Below are 15,105 nucleotides of genomic sequence, written 5' to 3'. Positions count from 1 at the left end.
AATATAACACCCCCTCTGGAAGCCCCCCCCCCATTTAATTACAGGGCTTGAGTCTAATTGGGAGCAAAGAAACTGCTTTTCAACCACACCACCTGAGATCATCCAGATACTGAAACTATGTGTAAGTTGACAAAAACATTTGCATCATAAAACACGCCAAGGCAGCACAGGGGCAGGCAGATGTGGAATGAGCAAAGAACAGGGCACTAAAACAATTGGGGCTGTAAATAACAACTAGTAATCTGCAATCATTGCAACTCGGCGTTTAAATGCCAGGCAACTAATGGGCTTCATTCCACTCAAAGGAAATACTTTATCATATGCAGCCCTGTGAGCTGCCCGGCCTGGCATCTGACCCTCACAAAGGTATCAAAGGAATGAGAAAAGCATTTGTAATTGGGCTTTCTGTCCCGTCACACACATTATACGAACTTTTCTTCCAATGAACTGTTACCAGTGCAGCTGTTTTTCTGCACTTTCTACTGTATGTCTTACAGTAAAGACACAATGAGAGGCGATTTCTAGCTAAAAGTTGGGGGGGGGGGGACTGGGAAGGGAGGAGGTGAGTGGGGGAGGAGAGGGAGAGATGAAATTCAACCTAGTGCTAAAAGTTCCTTTCATTTCACTGTTGTTTTTGGTTCATTAAATTTTCCACAGATTTGCGGAGAAAGAAAACGTGATCAATAAACCCTGACAAAAGTGAACGTGTGAAAAAGGCCAAAGAAAGGCAAACGGAAGATAAAAGTGATATCCCGATTGCAGATTTCAGGGCAGATGACCAGAGCTTTGGCTTGCTGAATAATCTGAATAGACCATCATTTCTTTACAGCTTTTCACTTTCTTTCTCTCCTGACTGTTGGAACTCTTCATTCAATACAATAGTAAATGCACTAAAACTGGTTTTCTTATGCTAATGAATGGGATCGGGTGCTCAGAGTTAAAACACACTTCCCACCAATGTGTTTTCTTTTTCCTCCCCTTTTTTTTTCTTTTAAAAAATACATTAACCTATTCAAGTTAACCCAAAATGTCAGAGCCTGCTTAAAGCTTATCCTCGCCTATGCACAAAATTAATGTGGGTTCTCTTTCCCCCTCCCCTCTTTCTAGCAGGAAAGCGCGGGGGGGGGGGTGGATCAGGGTAAGACTTCTTTTAAATAGCTTTCAGATGAGGGAAATGAAAGCTGCAAGTAGCGAGGAGCAAAAAGAACTATCAGCATGCACTATCTCAGCCTGTACTACTTTCTTCCACTCCCTGTTAAGACATTAGTCACAAGGATCAGTTTGTAAAATTCTAAATTAAAAAGGATGCATTTTTTAAAATAAATAGGTAGATAGGTGCCAACTGCAACTGATAAATTCTAGATTGAGAGTTATACCCTATATATTGACAGATCCTAGCAACAAATCAAAATAGCTCGTTTTCCATTTTTGGTGCAGTTTTTTAAAAAGACTCTGTTACTTCATCAGATGACCAGGGGGTTAATAGGTACCGGATTTCATAAATATTTCCTGCCATTTCTTAGGGTTTAAACTTTAAGTTTCCGTTATATTTCTGAACCACACCTACATTCACTCACATTTGCAAAGTGCTGAAAAGTCCTTTACACAGAGTGTCACCTTCTGGGATTCACCTATGAATTCTGCGCTGGGTTATGTGTTCAGCTTTCTCGCAGTTGCCCTTTACAATCTGCAACTGCCCGATGTGTCTGTGCAAGTGAATAGCCGTCCATCATTAAATAAGATGTTTTTGCAATGGCCATGTGGGCAAAGGAAGCAATTAGCTCTCAAGATCAATTTCTGGACAAAGTTTTCCCTTCGAAATGCTAACAAAATAAACCCCAATCCTTTACTATATTTACCCTGCTTTTGAGTGTATGTCAAACACTTTTCAAGTAAATTAACACAGTGCAGTCTGCTTCATTCATAGAAATTCAGATAACAGAACAAGCAGCTCAAGTGCAAACATCCACTGCCCAAGAAGCATTGGAGGAGGCTTGAAGCTGTAATTAGGTAATAACAGTATTTAAAAACACACACGCACACATTCAAAACAATCCCTTTCTCTTTTTAACCCCATACTTCAAAAATCCTTGGGTTAGATTGTTAAGTGTGCTTATTCCAAGGAAAGCATTGGATGGGTGTTTGTTACACAAATAAATACAGAGTTTTGGATGACCGCTGGCTGAATTTGCTTTCTTTGCTAATCTGTACTGGAAACTCCACTGTGAACGAGGCACTTCTGAGAGTACAAAAAGCTTGGAGGATTTGTGTATCTTTCAGGACACAGTGCAAACAAGTGGCTTACAGTAGGCCACCAGGAGTTGAAGGAACAAGGGGTGGCAAGAAGCATCTATTCAGAACTCTTCTTGTGTGTTTGGGAGAGAGGTTGCCCTTCTAAGAGATGCCGATTATCAAAGAATAAGTAAAAGGTAATTCTCTTAAGATGTTTTCAATAGCCAAGATGATCTCAAAAATGAAATGAAGTAACCATTGCAAAGTTGCTCTCTAACTTCTGAGTCCTAAATCAGCCTTTAGATCCTGTATAAATTTTCTCCAGTCTAAAAGTCTCAAGATGCCAGTGTAGCAAGTCAGCCCAGAAATCATGCAGAAATTCAGGGTAATTAGAAGAGCATAATATTATAGTAAAGGAATGGGTTGCAAGGCAGCTATCTGATCTACACAATGCTACCACAGGCCTACTGAGGTCCCATTAAGTTCAGTAGAGCTTCTTCCTAGGTGAATGGGTATAGGATGGCTGAACTCAGTGGACTTACCTGAGAGTAAATAAACAGAGGATTGTACAGTGCACCTGAGATTCTAAGGGATTGGACTGAAGCAGCTACGTACATCACTCCTCTACTATCAGCTTCAATACCTTAGAATAGGTCATTCTTCTTCACCTTGCCCCCCCCCACCCTCTTTCTTCCACTGAACCTGTGTCATTTTTAATTTTGACTGTAAGCCAGCAGGCTGATCCCCCCTTTGCATTTATCTGATTATACCATCTAGTCCACAGTTAAACAGACTTTATAAACAAGCAAATACATCAAAGAAATATTGATTAAGAGAAAGAGAACAAATGGTGGCCCAAATATTTCATCTGCTTTTTAAAAGATACAAAATCTTCACCTTGTATTGCTGTATTTGCTATATTGCTATAGTTACCATATTCAAGACAGAAGGACATTCAGATCTGATTTCTTCAACAAGATCTAGAATGACACATCACATTGGATTCAGATATAGGCATGTTTAGAGTAGAGGCACTGGAATCAAGGCAGACATAGGTTAGTCCTATGAAATTCAGTCTCGTCGGTTTTAGTGGGTGTACTCTGAGCAGGACTAAGTCTGGGTCCAACCTCTTAATGCATTGATTTTTGTTTTAACAAGCCTGACCCAGGCTGCTCACAGTCACTCAAGAAGGCTCACATAACAACATGCTTGTGGATGTGCTTCTTGCACAAAAGAGAACTACTATTCAACTCCAGATGCTCCACATATGACAGCATAGCTTTTCATCATAAGACTAGAAATATCCCTGCATTTACAGATTGTCATTTACAGATTGAAAACAGGACAATTGGGCGGAAGTAAGAACAGTCAGAATTAAATCAGCTTTATAACCCAGCCTCTTAAAGACTTTTAACTTCAGTGCAAAAAACCACATACACAAACCTCTAACGGAAAGCATTAGTTGTACATACAGATATTCACCTAGTCCCACTCCTCCTTTGACACATGAAGGAAAACACTGAAAGGAAGTTGGAAACAATCTTCAGGATGTTACATTTCTGGGCAGTTCCAACTTACATGCTTGAAACACCTGCGGGATTCAGGATCAAGTAAATCTTCTCCACACCTTGCTTTAAAGATCATCTCTCTTGTAAACACTCCACAGAGGTTGAAAATAGTTCACCAGAGAGAAACAAGTCCATATTCATTTAATTTTCTATCTTCTAAAAATTGTGGGTGGGTTCCTAATAACTTTTGGAAACTTGCCTTATTTTTAATTGCCCCAAGAGAAACCTTACCAGATGTGAAGTGATACTCGGTGTGCCACTTATTTTGAGCACAAGTCAAAGTTTGACAGGTGTCAAAGTTTCTAGCACACTGGGCAAAATGCAAATGACTCCAGGCAAACAATAGGATTAAAAAGAAAATGAAAAACAAAAGCTCAGAGATGCCTGCATGAGCAATCTGCAACAATCAACATGCATTTCATAAAGCTGGAAAGGTTCCACTATAATCTAAAAACTTCCTTTCCCAGGTGAAAGTATGTAATATAATTTATTTTCCTTGCAGCAAAAAGTAAGTAAATTTCTTTTATGCCTCCTAAAAAAAAGAAAGAAAAAAAGATTTTCACTTAAATCTAAGGTAGCTAGAACAAACAGATCAAATCAGTAAGTCTTTGCAAGAAATCTGTCTTTTCCACTTCTGTATATTTTGGATTTCAGCGTTTATTTACTCAACTCTTTTGGCACTGGGTCCTCAGGACATGCCAATACAATATTTGTTTAAATGCTATTTTATGCAGTATGCGAGAGCAACGTTTACTTTCAAATTCTTGGACATCCCCAGAGATCCAATTGCATAAAAAGGAGAGAAAGTTTTACAACTGCCCTTTTTATCTGTAACAGTCAAGAATACATAAATTTCAAAACCCAGGAACACACAGGCTACAAAAGTGTACCTAAGTATGTATAAGATTTGAGCAACTGTATAAAATAAGAGAAAGCTAAATAAGACTGTCTATGTATATTAGAAATGCTTTTTTTAAAAGTAGCCATATTCAGATATGTGTAAAGTAGCTATATTCAGATATGTGTAATGAGCACAAGCTAGCAAAAGGTCTCATTGAATGCAGCTGAATTTCCTTCTGAGTAAATGCGCATAGTATTGTGTTGTAAGGCTGTAACCCTCTGTACAATACATGGAAGTAAGGTCTACTGACATAGCGAGTCTTACTTCAGAGTAAGCATGCATAAAATTGTACTGCATCTCTCCATTAAAGCCAACAGGGCTGAGAAATGCTTCATTTTGGTAAAATCGTGCCCATTTCTGTAGTTACACACATGTATGGAAAATTAGAACCCACGTACCATTGAAGATATATCTTATCTGTGTTTTCACATTTTTGTATGGTTGGATTTAGATCTACTCATAGAATAGACCCATTGAAATGGGTGTAAATTGGAGTCCTTCAACAGCAGGGGGTTGGACCAGATGGTCTGCTTGGCCCCTTCCTACTCTACTACTCTGTGATTCTATGAAATCAATGAGATTTGTTATTCAGGATTAACTCAAAGGCCATTGGTTTGAAGAGCCACTCTAGCCAAGATGCAATCTGGATCCAAAGCACAATGTTAAGGTGTGTTATATTGATGCACCAATGCAGTGTTATTTTTCTGGCCCTTGTGATGGAAGATCAATGTTGTAAAGTTTTGTTTATGCAGGTGAGATAAATTAAGAGGGGGGATTCTTAACCCAAGGCTCATTTTGAACAGTCGAGAACTTCACAGGGTCTCCTAAAACAGCTCTAGGGTCCCAGCAACAGTGAGCAGTGTGTCTGTTCCAGAACTCCACAAATGCTCCTCAGCCTTCCAAAGGAGCACATACTGCAGCTCCAAAGTCGCCCTATCCTTCATCTGGCAAATCCTGCGTGAAACATATGAAATGAAGCAAGTTTTGCTGTGTGAACTTCAACTACTGGGCAGCACAGACATGCCATAAACAAGCAGGCATCTGTTCTTCACCTTCTCCAGCTGTCCTTCATGCTATCCTTTGCCATCCCACCTTAAAACATCTAACTTTGATATTGGTCTCCAATATGTTTCGTGGTGCAAATCCCTTGGCACCTCCAGCGATGCCGAGCTGTGGCCACGGACCCTGAGAGAAGAGGCGGGAACGCCTGCAGGCAAAGTGCGGCTCTGCCAAAGCCGGAGCATTTCTAAGCTGAAACCCCAGGCAGATGACTCCCAATGCGCATCTGCGTGTGTTTCGTGAGGGGGGAGGCAGCCACAAGCCATCCCACCAGTTGAGTCGATCCTTCCACAACTGTTTTCAGAACTGAGTTCGTGGGGCGGTGGGGGGCAGAGAAACCCCTCGGCTCTCCGAAGCCTTAGTAGGATTGGCGCCCAGCTTTCTCTATGCCTCTCCCCATCACACAGGGATCAAGTTGCAGCGGTGAATTTTTGAAATTCCTTCGCAAATATACTTGCTGAAAGATCGCTTCGGGGATTGGGGAGTGGGGAGCAGAGAAGATTTCAGAGGGAGACGGCTGCGAGGAGTTAACTGGTCAGATCCAGGCGGCCCTCCCGCCCCTCCCCCGGCCACACACCTTCGCGGACACATTTCTCCGTGAAGGCAAGCAAATCTAACCGGCCAAGGAATGACGCCCCCCCCCGTCCCGTCATATCGCATTCCCTACCAGGTTATCTCTAGACACGTGTACAGATGCGTTCCTGCAGAATTCCTATGCACGCGTGTATTTATGTAACACACACCCTGTACACGTATACACATCCTCGGGTACCTCACATATCTATCAAATAGGCTAAGAAAAATGCCTGCGACGCTTTGCAATCAAGGTGCGGAGCGGGAAACAGCCGCGGCCACATGGCTTCAGGGGCGCGGGGCGGAGGGCAAGCAGAGACGCTTGTGGCCATCGCCTGCTCCAGGGGACATCGCATGTTTCGGGGCGCGGGGCGTGGGCAGAAGGCCGCGTGGAGATTTCCATCCGTAGTGCAACCAGGCACCTGGGCATTGGGGCACCCCCCCCCCGCCGCATCCCCCAACATAAAGCCAGCCCGGTCAGTTTCAGCCGGCGCTCCTCCTCCTCTCTCGTTGGCTGCAGCAGGAGCGCCCGACTCCGCCACAAAGTTCCCGACTGCATCTCTCCCGCTCTGCCTCTCCCTCGCCACATGCTCCGCTTCCCCAGCAGTGCAGGTTCCTTGCTGCAATCAATCAAGGCACGGGACCCAGCCGCGCTTCCCAACTTTTGCCGTCACACCCACCGAAAGGGTGGCGGCAGGAAGCGGAGTGTCTCCCTCCTACACCGCTGCCCCCCGGTCACCCACGCCGCCACTCCCAGCCACTCCCGAAAATCCCCGAAGCACGCGAACAGGCGAGAGGAGAATCAACTTTACCCGAGAAGAAGTTTTTCACAGGGCCAGCGGCTGTTCCGGCTGCGGAGCAGGGCTGCGAACCCAGCTCCCCATCATCCGCTCCAGGGGTGCGGGAGGGGCTTCGCGGGTCGTCCTCCCTTTTGTGTGTCGCCTTCTGCCCTTCGCTTAAGCGCCGGAGCTGCGGCCGCTGCCACCAAAAATCCCGGCTGCTGCCCGGGCGCCTTCGCCTCGCTCCAGCGCCAAGCCTGCTCGAGGATCGTCCGGGAGCGAGAGGGAGAGTTTAAGGAAGTCTCGGGAGCGTCGCTCGCTGGCGCGGGTCTGCCCTCCTGCCATCCATCACCCCAGCGCGGGACATCGACACACGCAAACACACATGGGGAGAAATTGAGGGAGGCAGCGGGGAACGGAGGGAGGGAGGGAGGCGGAGAGGGAGAGGGAGAGAGCAGAGGTTTCTGTTTTCGCCCACCGCCGGCAGAGGAAAGTTTTAAGAAAAGAAGGGGGGCACCCGAGGGGGAGGGGAAAAGAAACTTTTTCTCTCTCTCCCACACTTTGAAATCCAGTTGGGGTTTGTTAACTCAAGTCAGATGATCTCCGGAGTCCAAATCCATTGACTGATCTGTTTTCATTCTAATCCACGCTGCTCCTCCTCTTTCTGCTCTCCTCCCCGCCCTTAAGTCAATTGCACGATTAGCTGTTCCAGATAGGCAGGGCTTTCTCACAGACCGGAGTGGGAAGGAGCCGTCGCTGGGGATGGAGGCGAGCCGGGAAGGAGCAGCGAGGATGAGCATCGCGCCCGGGCAGGTTGATCTTCCTACGGGACAATGGGCGAGCTTTAGGCGCGCGCGAGCGAGCGAGCGGGCGCGCGCGCACACTTTAGGTCATCTAGTCTCTCGTTCACCGTTGGGGACACGAAGCGTTCCAGAGGCTGGACTGCAACTCCCATCCTCTCTCATCACTGGCTGAGGCTGATGGGACTTGCAATCCCACAGCACCTGAAATGAACTGTTTCTGTGCAAGGAAGGCTTGGGTGGTCAAGGACCCAAGTTTAGTCAGTCAGACAGCCCTAGAACAGTATCTCAGGGACCAAAGGCTGACCAGTGGGAATGCCTTCCTGTAATAACATGGTTGATGTTGACACAGACTCCTTTGGGGTTGGCATGCTACACGGCATGTGTGAATTGGGTTTCTATGGAGGTTGGTGGATTCCATGGTTTTGCACCCTCTAACTTCCCCATGAATGTGATTCCATGGTGTCTGCAGTTGCATGATGCCCCAGCCACGCAGAAGCAATCATCAGAGACTTCTCCCACTGGGCAACCTTTGGCTGAGAAGTGATAATCCTGATAGTGAAGACTTAAGGTTGCTTCCAGGCCAAGGGCTCCTAGTGCTACCAATCAAGCAATAAAGAGCAGTTATTCCATCTTTTCTTCCTCAATTTTTGGGGTGTGAATGTGTGTGTGTACACCCTGAAGTGTTGGGGGAAATGAAAAGGATGGTTCAATTTTAATTTCTGAGACTAGATGATGTTGACAGGCTGCTTGGACTAGTGAGAAAAATCACCTGCTCTCTTGGTCCATGTCCTTCTTGGCTGGTAGTCCAGTGGGTGGAAGCATTGAGGGGACTGTTACACCTTATCATCAATGCCTCCTTCAGAGAGGGTAGGGTTCCTGCCTGCCTGAAGGAGACAATGGACTGTAACAACTTTAGACAATTTCATATATACCATTTCTCTGAATGATGATTGAGAGGGTGGTATCTCTCCACCTCCAGGCAGTCCTGAGTGACCCTGATTTTCTGGACCCATTTCAGACTGGGAAGGACAGAGCAGGACATGGAGTAGAATCTGCTCTGGTCACTCTAGTGGATGATGTATGACTCAGAATTGACAGAGGGGGCATGTTCCTGTTGGTCCTGTTGGATCCTCAGTGGCCCTTGATACGATTAATCATATTATGCATCTGGAACATCAGAGGGAATTGGAGGCATTATTTTGCAGTGCTTCTGTTCCTACCACTTGTGTAGGTCCCAGGTGGTGATGCTTGGAAACTGTTGCTCCTCTAAGAAGCAGCTGACTTGGAGAGTCCTACAGAGTTCCATTCTGTCTCCAGTGCTGTTTCATATCTACATGAAGCCGCTGGGAGAGATCATCTGGAGAAGTGGTGCTGGATGTTATCAGTATGCTGATGATACCCAGATCAATTTCGCCTTATCAACATCTGCTGCTGCTTCTGGATGCAGCATCTCCTCTCTGAATGACTGCCTGAAGCTGGTAATGGGCTGGATGAGGAAAAACAAATTGAAGTTGAATCCAGACAAAACAGGGGTACTTCCTGTTAAAGGTGCAAATCCAGGATTAAAGGAATGCCAAATGGTTCCAGATGGGGTCACACTCCCCCTGAAAGCCTATGTGCACAGTTTGGGGTGCTGCCTGACCCAACCCTTCAGATGCCAGCTTAGATAGACGCTATGGTCAAGAGTGCCTGTTATCAGCTTCAGCTAATTCACCAACTGTGTCCTTTCCCAGAACAGAATGGCCTGAAAATAGTAGCGCACGCATTGGTGACTCCTAGGCGATGTAATTTCTGGGCAATGTACTCTGCATAGGGCTGCCCTTGTGCCTGCTCTGGAAACTGCACCTAGTACAAAACATGGCAGCCAGACTGGTCTCTGGGACCTCGTGGAGAGACCACGTATTTTAAAGTTTTTTTCCACTGGGTGCCAATACATTTCCAGGTTTGTTTTTCAGCGCCAGGCTAAGACCTTTTTATTTTAATAATGCTTACTATCTATAGGTTTTAATTGTGCAGCCAGGGTGTTTCCGTATTTTAATTGTATTTTGTACCATGTTTATTTATTTATGTGAGCCGTCCCAAGGCTATAAGCGATGGGACGGCATGCAAAAACTCTAAATAAATAAATAAAATAATAAATAAGGTGTTGGTAATAACCTTTAATGCCCTTCATGGCTTGGGTCCAAAATACCTTCAGGAGCACCTTCATCCATACATTCCTTCTTGCCAGCTAAGGTCCTCTGGGATAAACTTCTGAAGTCTGCTTCTGTGAGATTAATGTCAACTACCCTGAGGACTTTCTCAGTAGTTGCCCCTAAACTGCAGAATGGTTCACTAGGAGAGATGCATCTGATAGCCCAGATTGCCACCTTAAAGGTGTATCTCTTCTTCCAGATTGGTTCTCATATCAGTTTTATTTAATATGTTGGTTTTAGTTAATTTTAATCACCTTTGGGTTTGGTTCCTTCTAAACCACCCAGAGCCTATGAGAACGGGGCAGGATGTGTGTGCGCATAAAATAAATACATAACTAAATAAAGGTTGAGGACCCAGGAGTGGAATTAGCTGCCAAAAAGATTGAGGGCTCAGGCAGACTGGATAAAAATGATGTTTAAAAGGCACAGATCTGTATGTGCTAATTTAGACATGTTCTATTTGTTAAAAAGGATGCACCGGCAGGAGAGATGGGGCATTCACTTTCAGAGGGGAAAAAAAAACTCAAGCAGAAAGCTTCAAGAACGGGGCAGCAGAATAAGCACATGTGGGCAAAAAGTGCTCTCATCAAGGGGATCGGATGCAACACAGCTCAGTCAGGCCCCCTCTGCTCTTATTTCAGCAAGTGCCCTTGGGCAGCAGGGTGGTGTGGCAGGTGGCCTTTCGGGAACTTGGGGATCTAACTTGTGTAGGTCGCTCCCTAACGACACCTCTGCTCAAGCTCCTTCTAAAATCCCATGAATGAAGCAAGGTGGTTGCAAGACAAAAGCTCCACCTGGAAGTACACTAAGGATTCAGAGCAGCACCCTGGTGGTGGCCAGGAAAGTGGTTCTTTGATGGCGAGACAAACAAGGGCAGCTGTCACTAGCGTTGTGGAGGTACAACCCTAATCGTACTTGTGCAAAGCTTCTCCAGTTGTGCATATTTATGTGTACATTCACCTAAGTTAAGTGAGATCTTGGTATGAACTCGAAGAGCAATGTGGAATAGGCTTGATCATGGAGATGGCAGAACAGAGAGTCCATTTTGTCATTGTGTTCTTGGCCTGCCCGTTCTTTCAGTGACTCTATGTGGAACTACCATATGGTGTCTTGTCTTCGCATAGTAAGAGAAATTTCATACTCAATGCTATTTTCCAAGCTACCATATTGTGAAGTGGGCATAGACATTAACTCACATAGAATTACTCTGAGGTCTCATGTGAGGCAGAACTAGTAACCCCTGACTGCGCTATACAGGTGGGATATTGATATTGCCTCTCTTCAGTCACTACATGGAGGCCTATCTAAACCCACCCCAAGTAGCTTGACTGGTCAGAAGGCTCTGCCTGCCTCATGGTTCCTCCTAGACTCACCAAGGCACCCAGGCCCTGAGCATCTGATAGTATGGGGAAAGTCAGAAGCTAAAGCTATCCCTTTCAGCAAGGCTAAAATCCCACCACTGCTCTGTGCATTTCTCCCCATATGGTCAGCTTGCTGGAGACATGGCATTCTGCAGATTTGCATTGTAAATTTGCTCTGTGTAATGACCATCTTTGTTTCACCCTAAGATGACGTTATACAGCTGTGAATGAGCCAGAGATACTGATTTTATTTGGATATAATGCTAAACATAATGGGAAGGGCTCAGAAGAGACTGGAAGCACTGGCTGCCATTTTCCACTAACCATGGCTTGTCAGCATGTCCAAACCAGTTTATTTTTAATGTGCATTTATAATAGCATTTAATGAAATCTTAATCTATTCATTTGCTTCATTTTTATTGTAAGTGCCACTTCTGGGGGCAAAAACCACCCCAAGATTACTTACATCAGACCCCTAATACGTTAATGCATCAGAGAGCAAACAACCATAATTTAAAACTAAAACATTACCACATCTAAATATTGTATGTTTTCCTAAACGGTGGGAAGTTCAAGAAAGTCAACATCCCTTGTGAGAAAAGATATGTCTGGTGCTTTATAACATTTGTTTATTTGCAGATGCACAGATCGAGAAGGCTTAGAAAGCATGCAGGTGTTGTGCCAGGTACTCCTACATTAATAGCAGCAGCCGAACTCCTGCTGCTGCCAGCCAGTTCCCTACAAGTCAAGCTACTTTCAGTTGCTTTGGCAAACTTGGACTGTCAGTTCCCAGTCACAAGTGAATATATGCAGCAAGGTTTTGGAAGCCACTGCCTGCAGAGAACCCACTGATCAGCATTCAAATGTTTATCATCCAGGGCCAGGTTAAAATAAATACAGAAAGGGGAGATCCAACCTCAACGACCTGGCCCAAGACATTCTGCTGCCCAGTGCAAAGGACAAGATGGCACCCTCCTTCCATTCCACAGAAAGAAGCTGGTAGGAGTGGCTGCTGAATACCAGTTCATCAACTGTGATGATGGGACAGTGTCTTCCTGCAGCAAGGAAAGTTGCGGACTAGCTTAGGAGACACACATTCCCTTTCATCCTCCAGATTCTGGCCACTGTTCCCTGTAACCCCTCCTCCCAGAAAGGGCCACCTCACCCTGCCTCACGATGGGGACAGTCCTGTAGACAGCATTATTCTACAATAAAATTCCACTTCATTTCAACTTTTTAAAAAGTTTATCTACTTGTTTATTTCTTTGATACAGAGAAATAACTTCAGTCATGATTCCAAACAAGATTTGTTTCACTCCATTGGGCAAAGCTTGTGGGATGTCTCAGGGCTCAATGCACACTTCCCTAAAGTTACCACTGTCCTACTCTCAGCAAACAAGTCCTTTTATCAGAAAGCGACATCTACAATGTATAGTTTAACTACAAAAGCAAAGACATTTCAAAAAACGATTTCAACTGGGGCAGAAACACTGATTTCCAAATCTAAAGGGAATGTCTCTTCACAGCTTACAAGCACTGCAAAATCCAAGTTTTGTTTGTCTGTCTATTTATTTCCTTTATATCCTCCAGCTTCTTCCCATGCTGTTCTCCTTCCAGGCACTGACCAGACCTAGACCTGGTCAGACTCTGTAAGGTTGCTACATCATTATTTTTCTTTATAAAAATGTTTTAGAGCACCTTTCAGCCCTGACCAGGTCTCTCTTCCCAAGCAATTTGTAATACCATAAAATCAATAAAACTGACAACATTATCTTGGAGGCCTTGGCTGGCAGTCCTGGCAAGACCCCGGTTTCTACTTGGAACAAGTACACTTGACCCAGGCTCTTGACACAACTGCTCCCACAATTGGAATTCTGGATACCATTCAACCTGTTCAACCTGAGGATATAGACACATCACTTGGAGATTTGCAGTCCACTGCCTGTCTCTGGGAGACAATTGAATGCTCCATATTGAACAAATTTAACATATAATCTCATAGATCATCCAATCGCCAATCTCCCTTTTTAAAGCAAACATTGGAAAGGTTGGCAGCTCTTTAGGTGGTTCTTCTGGCAGCTGAAGAAGATACCAGCTGAAAAAGATCTGGATATCCGCCAGATCAGAAACAACCTTGGTAGCTCAAGTGCAGCCTCCAGGTGCTTTTAGACTGCAACCCACATCAGCTCCAGTCCTGTGACTAATGGACATGTGCAGTGGGAGTGGAAGATGTGGGGGAAGACTGCTCTGATCGATGAAGTTCAGCAGGGACTGAATGGTAGCTGTGCAAGCAGTTTGGACCTGCTGGATATCTTAAGGTGTTTTTACACCATTGATCTATTCCATTGATGTATAGTATTCTCCTAACTGAATGCTCTAGATTGTGATTAGGAGGAACAATTGTATGGTGGCTATGATCTCACCTGGATCACAAAATACTGTGTCGGGTGAATTTTGCTTCACTCCACTGAATTTAACTTGTGGTATTCCTCTAGATTCAGTGTTATCCCCATGCTCTGAAAAAGCGGATATAGTTATACAGAGTGAATGAGTAAATGAATGCATAGACAAGTATTATAAAACAGAATTAAAGACAGAGATTAAGAACCCAGAGAATACAGGGAAATAAAACTTCAATGATTGACCACACTGAAACAGATGAAATAAATTGGGTTTTACTGACTACTTAAAAGCTATCAAGGATGGAGGTAGTCTGATCTTTTTGGGGACCGAATTCCATGATCTAGGTGCTATCATAGTAAAAGCCAAGTTTCACATTTCCATAAACCAAACAATTTTAGGTGGTGAGTTAGAAGCAGGGCATCTGAAAATGAATATAATGACAGAAAGGTCCGTGGGGGGAGAGTGGTCTTTCATATTTCCTGGCCCAAAGTCATTTAAGATTTTATCAGTAAGACCAAGGGGCCAGAGGTTAATTGGAAACAAGTGCAATTGGTATCAGCCAGGACTGTAACCACTAGAAACCAGTGTCCTTCTGTCTCTGTTCTATACCATTCCATGTCCAAGAAAGCTGCTATGATCTATGGCGGTCTCCCCCAGTGTGATGTCTTCTGGATGTGGCAGACTACTTCCTTCATCGTCCCCATGGCCACTGACAATGCTTACTGGGAATGACTGGTGCTGAGCGCTGCAGAAAAGCCCAACAGAAATAGGGACACATTCCTCCTGTCTAGCTCCAGGCATAGGACATTTTCCAGGCAACTGAAGCTGTTTCATTCCCAAAGCTAGATCTGAATCCATTCCAGAGGGGAACCAAAGACACATCATGTACCTTCCACGCCTTTGGGGCCAATATCTGTATATTAATATGCCAAATGTCTGTTTTATCCAAATTCACACATGTAGATCAGTATAATCACCTGTTCACTGTAATCCTTTTCCTTCAGAGTTCTGATTTTATATTTCTCATACCAGTATGATTACATGATGCTGTGCTGCACATGTGCTCTTCCATAATCAAGGTCATCTTCAAATATTTGGTTTATCTTCTAGTACCAGTTAGGTCTGAGAGAGAGCTTATATTTCAAGGACTACTTCTGCATGCTACTGCTCAAGTGTATACTGTAGAATGTATATTTCTAGTTATCCTGGTAATTCAACAAACACATGGGGA

The 15,105-nt window shown here is 44.5% G+C and overlaps 1 protein-coding gene across 1 annotated transcript in view; it reads right to left on the bottom strand.

The window, feature by feature from the left end:
• GLI2 (GLI family zinc finger 2) overlaps nucleotides 1–7,580 on the bottom strand; it is a 264,116-nt gene extending 256,536 nt beyond the window's left edge. The window contains exon 1 of the mRNA XM_044438429.1: nucleotides 7,146–7,580. The gene's annotated coding sequence lies outside the window, so the exon portion shown is untranslated. The remainder of the gene's footprint in view (nucleotides 1–7,145) is intronic.
• Between the last annotated feature and the right edge of the window lie 7,525 nt (nucleotides 7,581–15,105).

Source organism: Varanus komodoensis, unplaced genomic scaffold (genome assembly GCF_004798865.1).
Source record: "Varanus komodoensis strain SLA01 unplaced genomic scaffold, ASM479886v1 scaffold32, whole genome shotgun sequence".
NCBI lineage: Eukaryota > Metazoa > Chordata > Lepidosauria > Squamata > Varanidae > Varanus > Varanus komodoensis.
This window is presented reverse-complemented; position numbering and strand designations above follow the sequence as displayed.